The following is an 8674-nucleotide window of genomic DNA, read 5'->3' as shown; positions in this document are numbered from 1 at the left end:
ATCATGGAACTTCCGGTCATATTTTGATAAAATCCGGCATAATTTTTTCTAAATCCAAGTTATAGTTGTCAAACTTCAATATTTTGGGTGCCCTAGAGGTTTTTCATGGTACTTAATCCATTTTCACTATCTAAAACATGATTCAAACACTGCTACTGCAAGACTTTTTTGAAATTTTTTTGCCCAGCCAAGTTATACCTCCACACCTCCATAAATAACTTTAAAAAAACCTCTAGAACCATAAATGGCTTTAAAAAAACCTCTACAAGAAACTTCAAAATATTTTTTCCAACTTCAAAATATTTTTTAAATGAAAGAAACCTCTATAAGAAACTTCAAAATATTTTTTAAATGTTCCTTGTGCCGCAATTTTCGAGCGATGATAGTCAACGAAATGTTCCTTGTGCCTCAAGTGCCCTGGTTCCTTGTGCCGCAAAGGCTTGTAAAAACATTTACAAAATATGGTCTCGCCTCAATCAATGACCGTGGAATAAACAAGAATGGGGGAGGTGGAAATGAAGTGCTCAACCACAGTAGCACTCGAGTGGCATGAATTGGCAGAGGATACCAAAGAGGAGATTTTGGCGCGTCTGCCACTTGAATCCCTATGCAGATCTCGCGCCGTTTGCAATAAGTGGAATGCCCTCTTTTCATCTACTAAATTTATAACTAATAAATGGGCGGACGCGGCTCCCAATAAAAATGCTTGGCTGCTTCTGTGCGAACAAGATAGGCGGCCATATAAAGTTTCAGTGAGGTGTAAGAGATTTTGTTTCGGGACATTGAAAAATGCAGTTGTCGCCATTTTTTGAAAGTTTTTTAGCGGGTTTTTTTGGTCGAAATCCGGCGAGTTTTTCTGGTCGAAATCCGGCAGGAATTTATTGGAATCTCAAGTTTGATAGCTAATTTCTGCACAATGAAAGCGTCACAAAAGTTTTTGAGCGTGCTGAATCCAAATATACAGTTAAAAACCCATTTTAACTGTAACAAATCAACAAGATTTAACCTCAATTTCTTCCGCCAGATTCCGTCACCGAAATCTCCAAAAAATCGCATTATAAACAACTCCTGGAAAAATTGCCTCCCTCCACACGAAAGTGGACCTTGTTGTGTACGCTGGATCGGCCCAAGGTTTGTTCTTGCTCAATATCCCTAATGGCAGAGGGATTGCCTGCAATCCTCTCAATCGAACGTTCTTACAACTCCCACATGTCATCCATAAAGAGCGTTAAAGCCAGAGGCATTGTGGGCTGGAAAGTGGGTACTCAAGAGACCTACAAAGTGGTGGTTGTGGGTTCCTCCGAGTACCATTTTCCATTTGTGTATTGTCACAGAGTGGAAATCTATGACTCCTCTGAAGTCATGGGGAAGCCCAATACTTACCCCCAGAATTTGAGAAACACCACTGGAGTAATAGAGGGGATTCTTTTCCAGTACAGTGATATGCGGTTTGACAGTAAGTTTATTTGGGTCAAGTCTAGAAGATCATAGTTCAAATCTTATTGAATACACTTGCTTGCTGTGGTGGATGCTCAAAAAACAAATTCCCAGCCCCGCCTTGGTGACACGAAAGTCTGCTTTGCTAAAACCATAATATTTTAGTATATTGACTTGCCGGTAGTTGGATCTCAATAAACAGTATTTTGGGTTTTTAGCATGGTAAAGGCCACATTCAATTTTACAGCCTTCCCCGCGCTAGTTGATGGCAACAGCATTAGGGCGAGACCCCACAGCGTGCGCACCATTTCGCCCAAGCTGCTCATCTGTGAGTCGCGGATTGTACTTGCTGCGATCCCAGCGGAAGGGATGGTAGAGGCTGCGATCCCAACAAGAGGTATTACGGAGGTGATTTTGTGGGAGTTTCTAAACGACTCTCTCTCTTCTCGTGGAAGGAGATTGTAAGGACGCCTCCATCAATTTACCAAGTTCTTCGGATTGCTCATCGTTTCATTAAGTGCGTAGGAGTGGAAGATTGTGTGTGCTTCGCTAACCAGCACTGTAAGAACTTTGTTGTTTACAATTTAAACCAGGACACATGGAGTTGGCTCCCCACTCTAGATGAAGGGTATGGGAGTGCATGTCTCTTGGCCTTCAAACCGAGGCCCGATATGAAGGTTTGGTGAAACTTTGTTTGATCAAGACTCATTTTGTTTTGTTACTAGAATAAAGTTACGCTTGATGCTTCTGTAGGTTCCATTTCTACATATTTTCTACTTTCCAAACTGAACACACTCTCGTGCATAACAAATAGTCAATATATCATGTACAAGAGTCTAGTCCTATTGTTGGTTAATCAAAAAATGGTTAATGGCTGAGAAGAGAACCTGGAAGAACGAAATACATCTTTTAATTCTTACAACACCACATCTAATATGTTTCCAAACTCTGTTCATATCAAAAGCATCTTTCCATTCTTTATCCTCATCCTAATACAAAATGAAGGACAGTCCAGATTCAATGGCTAGAAAGTCTAGTCCTATTGCTAGTTAACGACAACATGGTTTGAAGAATTAAGCCAAAGTGCTACATTAATAGCGGAAAACCAAAAACCAAACATGGAGGAATGGAATACATCTTTTAAGTCTTACAACATCACATCTGTTGACAAACTTTGTTCATATCAAAACCATCCATCCATTTCTCATTATCATCCTAATACATCATCCTAATACAAAATAAATGACGATCAATAGTTTAGTTGTTGTCGAACTTTGTTCATATCAAAATGATGCAGGAGCATGTGACTTAGAGGAAAAAAATCTTCAAACATATTCCAAAAATCTAAAAAAATCTACAAGCAAGGGAGTGGGGTCCTTTAGCCAGCAAGTTTCATGCTTTTCTAGTTTAAGATAACGATAGAATTAAGAATAAAACCATGTTGTAATAGTCACTTTATGATAAGTTGTAACAAAGCTTTATGCTTTAAATCACTCTATGTAAAAGCATACTTTTGTAAAGTATAACGGCCGAGAAGGCTTTATCTATTAATTATAAATAAGATAACGGGACACTGAGAGTGAAGGAGAGAGCCCGGAAGCATTATCATCTGCGAAAACTTCTCTCTGTTCATCTGGTTTTATGGTTCCATGTAAATTGGTATTTTACGCATATATCAGTGCGGTTCTGTTATTTTCTGAATTTATAAATGGTGATTCAGCCTTTGTTTTTCAGTTAACTCTTAATATTAGACCTATTGGGGAGTTTTCCCTTCATATCGGTGAGCACAAGCTTCTTAAATAATTTTATAGAGTTTCGTTGCCAAACTCTGTTTACATAGAGAAATCGCGAAATTTCCTTAGCTGGAGCATAATTCCGGACCTGAAAATTTATTAGATTTGGTTCATACCTGTATTGGGTCCGAACCAATATTACGTTGCAGAACCACAAGTGGAGTGGAAGACCATTAGAATCGCTGAAGTCCAAACTCCGATAGCTCGGACCCGAAATGCCATAAAGTGGAGTGGATAAGTTGTTGGGTCCGCGTTTGTTATCGCATCGCAAAGTCGGAGCGGGAGGAGCCAAGCCTTTGGAACTGTGGAATCACCGATAGCGATTGTCGATTATCGCATCGGAGAAAGGGTGTTGAAAGGGTCGATTATTAAAGCGCCGATAGTGTTATTTTCGGTTAATGCAAAGTCTTGGAAATTAAGCGCCGATAGTGTAATTCCTTTGGAATTACACCAAGACCATTTGAAAGCCATGACAGTGTTGAAAAGCGCCGATAGTGTATTTTGTTCCTTTGGAACGAAATCTCTGCTGGTTGTGTATTTTGCGGGAAAATGCAGTTTTCTCATGTTTAAACGCGCCGATAGTGTATTGCATTAATCCCATTTTAAAAGCTCGCCGATAGTGTGTTGTGTAAATCCTATGGATTTACAGTTCTGATAGGAACAGAGGCTCAGTTTGTTAATTGTGGACAATAACAAGGGTTGGGGTGATCAGAAGGAAAACTCATGAAGCAGTCAGGCTAATAATAGATGACTGATACACCTATAGAAAGATAAAGAAGAATTCAGCCAGATATTGAAGAAATTGTAGCTAGATTTGAGAGGTTGTCTATATTGCCTGCACCCAGGCCACCATTAGTGGTATCAGAGCAGCCAACTGACATTGGATTGAATCTCAGAAGCAGGAGAAGGAAAGTTACTATGGCTTTTAGAGTTGGAAGAGGATGAAGACATGGTGGAAGAGGACGACCTATTGCAAATTCTTAAGTGATGGAAGTTGTGTAACAGATGCAAGCTAGATTGGATGCATTAGCCATAGGAAGAATTATAGATGATGGAAATGTTAGTGAACCTGAGATTGAAGCTGCAGAGGAGGAAGCTGTAGCAGTTACTCCTGAGATGAGGTTCTTCTAGTCAGTGTTGAGATCCACGGCTAGGCCAAAGACCGAGGTATCAATATATGAAGGAGGACTAAATCCAGAAGAATTAATAGAATGGATTAATGGCATGGAGAAATCTTTCGACTATGAAGAAACAAAAGATGAGAAGAAAGTGAAGTTTGTTGTCACCAAGCTAAAAGGCCATGTAGCGCTTTGGTGGGATGGTGTGCAGGCAGAAAGGAAGAGACTTGGCAAGCAACCAATCAAGAATTGGAGCAGGATGGTAGCAAAGCTAAGAGGTAAGTTTCTGCTAAGTAATTATCATCAAACCTTGTTCAAACAGATGCAGAATCTTAGATAGAGGTCTATGACAGTGAAAGAATACATAGAGGAATTCTACAAGGTAAGCATAAGAGCTGGAGAAGCCCAAGATACAGATGAAAAGGTGGCTAGATATATGAATGGTCTCAGGATGGACATTCAAGATGAGATAAGTCTACTGTCTCCTAAAACAATAGAGGAAGCTTATCAGATAGCACTGAAAGATGAAAAAAAACTCATGAGGAAGCAGTGTTCCAGAGGGAGAGGTACTTTACGAGGAAGGGGAAGTCAAGGTGGTAGAGGAAGATCTACAACACCTAAAGATGGAGCTAGCAGCAACTCAACCTAGCATGCACCCACAGGGGGTGATGCAAGAGGCAGAGGGAGTTTTTCTAGAGGAAGAGGAGGAAGAGGAAGAGGCAGAGAAATAAGATGTTACAGATGTAACACACTGGGACACATAGCTTTTGAGTGCCCAGAGAATACAGAAACAAATAAGAGGAATGTCATTATTGCTCTAGTGGAGGAAGAAGCAACAACAGTGACAGAAGAAGAAAATATACCAAAGAGAGGAGAATATTTGGTAGTTAATAAATTTTTGCTCAAGCCAACAAAGGATATAGTGGAACTGTCACAAAGAAAGACTTTATTCAGGACAGTGTGCAAAGTCCAAGGTAAATGTTGTCAGATGATCATTTATAGTGGCAACACTGATAATTTGGTCTCTACAGAAGTGGTGGAGAAATTGAAGCTGAAAACAATGAAACATCCAACACCTTACAAGGTGTCATGGTTACAAAAGGGACATCAACTGTTAGTGAATGAACAATGTGAAGTGGAATTTCAGGTGGGCAAGTATAAAGATAAAATTGTATGTGATGTGATGCCAATGGATGTGTGTCACATATTGCTTGGAAGACCTTGGCAATATGATAGAGGAGCCATGCATGATGGAAAAAGAAACACCTACAAGTTTGGAAAGGATGGTGTTAATCATACGTTGTTGCCTCTGTAAGAAGAAGATGTACCAGGAAGGAAGACTGATCCAAAAACTTTGTTATTAGGAGGAAAGGAATACTTGAAGTAGATTGAAGAGAATGAGGTAAATTTTGTTGTAATTTGCAAGCCCAAGGTAATAATGACTTCTACTAAAATTTCTTATTTACCCATTGAAATTCAAGACATGTTGGAGAACTATTGTGATATTATTGTTGATGATTTTCCAAATGACTTGCCACCCATTAGAAGAATTAGCCATCATATAGATTTGATTCATGGAGCAAGTCTACCTAACAAAGCAGCTTACAGAATGACTCCTACAAAAAATGAAGAAGTTAGGAAGCAAGTGCAAGAATTGCTTGATAAAGGGCTGATCAAAGAGAGCTTGAGTCCTTGTGTAGTGCCAACAGTGCTGAGTCCAAAGAAAGATGGAGGCTGGAGAATGTGTACAGATTCAAGGGCCATCAATAAAATTGCAATCAGGTACAGATTTCCTTTGCCTAGAATTGAAGATTTAATGGATTGCTTAAGTGGAGCAAAGTATTTTTCAAAACTAGATCTTAAAAGTGGGCATCATCAGATAAGAATAAGAGAAGGGGATGAGTGTAAAACCGCTTTTAAGACAAATGAGGGACTATATGAGTGGAGAGTAATGCCTTTTGGGTTGTCAAATGCACCAAGTACATTTATGAGACTCATGAATGAAGTTCTTAAAGATTTCATTGGTAAATTTGTAATAGTATATCTGGACGATATATTAGTTTACAGTAGGTCTAAGGAGGAGCATATGAGGCATTTGAATTATGTCTTACAAAGGCTGCAACAAGAGAAATTATTGTTGAATTTGAAGAAGTGTTCATTCATGAAAGAAGAGCTAGTGTACTTGGGTTTTGTTATTTCTACTGAAGGGTTGAAGATGGATCCAAAGAAGATCAAGGCAATTATGGAGTGGCCTTCACCCAAGAGTGTTTTTGAGGTAAGGAGTTTTCATGGTCTTGCTAGCTTTTATAGAAAATTCATCAAGAATTTTAGTAAGATTAATGCACCTATTATTGAGACCATAAAGAAGGATAAACAGTCATTTAGATGGACTGTTGAAGTAGAGAAGAATTTTCAGCTGTTAAAGAAGAAAATCACTGAAAAGCCTATTTTGGTTTTACCTGATTTTAGTAAGCCTTTCCAAGTGAAGTGTGATGCCAGCGGAGAAGAAATTGGAGGTGTTTTAAGCCAGGAAGATAGACCAATAGCCTATTTTAGTGAAAAGTTGAATGATTCAAAAAGGAAGTATTCTTCTTATGACAAGGAGTTCTACGCAGTTGTGCAGTCATTGAAGAAATGGAGGCATTATCTAATGTCAAAGGAATTCATCCTTTATTCAGATAACCATGCACTACAGTTTATAATGCAGCAGCCAAAGCTCAGCCAAAAACATGCTAAATGGGTAGAGTATCTTCAAGGTTTTCATTTTGTTTGAAGCATATAAATGGCCAATCAAACAAAGTTGCAGATGCCTTAAGTAGGAGGAATGTATTATTTCAAGAGAGTCAAATTCAAGTGTTGGGTTTTGATTTTCTTAAAGAATTGTATGAAACAAATTCAGATTTTAAGGAGGCATTTGAAGCTTGTAAAAATCATATTTTGATGGATAGGAGTAGATGGTTGGATTACTTCTTACAAGATGGACTGTTGTTTAAGAAAAATCAGTTTTGCATACCAAACTGTTCAATGAGGGAGAATTTAATCAAAGAAAAACATAGTGGAGGACTTGCATGACATTTTGGTGTAGAGAAGACTTTTGAATAGTTTAACAGACTTTATTTCTGGCCAAAAATGAAATCTGAAGTGAAGAAGTATGTGAAAACTTGCAAAATCTGTCAACATGCAAAGGGAAGGAGCCAAAACACAGGTTTGTATGTTCCATTACCAATTCCAAATAGGCCTTGGGATATGGTAAGTATGGATTTTTTTTTGGGCTTACCAAACACTCAAAGAGGTAATGATTCAATTTTTGTTTTAGTGGACAGATTTTCAAAAATGGCACACTTTATTCCATGTTCTAAAACTAGTGATGCTTCTCACATTGCTAATTTGTTTTTTAAGGAGATTGTAAGATTGCATGGGTTGCCCAAAAGTATTGTCTCGGACAGGGATTCCAAATTTGTTGGACATTTCTGGAGGACACTGTGGAAGAAGCTGGGATCTAAATTAATTTTTAGTTTTGCCTATCATCCACAAACTGATGGATAGACTGAAGTTGTGAACAGGAGTTTGGGCAATCTTTTAAGGAGTCTTACTGCAGAACATCCAAAGCAGTGGGATCAAGTATTAGCCCAAGCTGAATATGCATATAATGACTCACCTAACAGGAGTACAGGACAAAGTCCATTCCATATTGTTTATGGAATGCATCCAAGAGGAGTAGCTGAGTTAAGAAACTTGGGAAAAGAAGAAATGAGAAGTGCAGAGGGTGAAGATTTTGCTTCAGAAATGCAAGCAATACATGAACATGTGAAGCAGCAGCTGCAGGATAGCAACATCAAGTACAAAACCAAAGCAGATATGAGAAGAAGAGAGGTGAGCTTTGAAGTTGGAGATCTGGTTGCACATCTCAGAAAGGAGAGGTTTCCAAAGAGGGGAGTATAACAAATTGAAGTTCAAGAAAATTGGACCGTGCAAAGTATTGAGGAAATTCTCTGCAAATGCCTATGAAGTTGAGTTACCCCTTGATGTTGGAATATCACCAATTTTTAATGTTGCAAACCTGTACAAGTATGAAGGTGAAAATGCAGATGACACACCACAACATCAAGAGACCCAAGAGATTGACTGGGTAAAATAGTTACCCACAGCAAAGGAGTTGCAACCAGAAAGAATTCTGGACAAGAAGGTGTTTAAGAAGACAAGGGGACGAGAGTACTTCCAGTATTTGGTAAAATGGAAAGGACAGCCAACCGCTGAAGCTACTTGGGTTACAGAAGACATGCTACAGAAACTGGGCAGTTCTGTACATGAACTCATGGACAGGAG

The 8674-nt window shown here is 38.8% G+C and overlaps 1 pseudogene; it reads left to right on the top strand.

The window, feature by feature from the left end:
* The first annotated feature begins 500 nt into the window (after positions 1 to 500).
* LOC149163284 (F-box only protein 6-like) lies at positions 501 to 1491 on the top strand (annotated as a pseudogene).
* The last annotated feature ends 7183 nt before the right edge of the window (positions 1492 to 8674 follow it).

The sequence above is a fragment of the Pinus tabuliformis genome, chromosome 5_1, assembly GCF_031772625.1.
Source record: "Pinus tabuliformis cultivar Carrire ecotype Pingquan chromosome 5_1, CPIR1, whole genome shotgun sequence".
Classification (NCBI taxonomy): Eukaryota; Viridiplantae; Streptophyta; class Pinopsida; order Pinales; family Pinaceae; genus Pinus; species Pinus tabuliformis.
The sequence above is the reverse complement of the archived record's forward strand: the minus strand, read 5'-3'. Positions and strand labels throughout refer to the sequence as shown.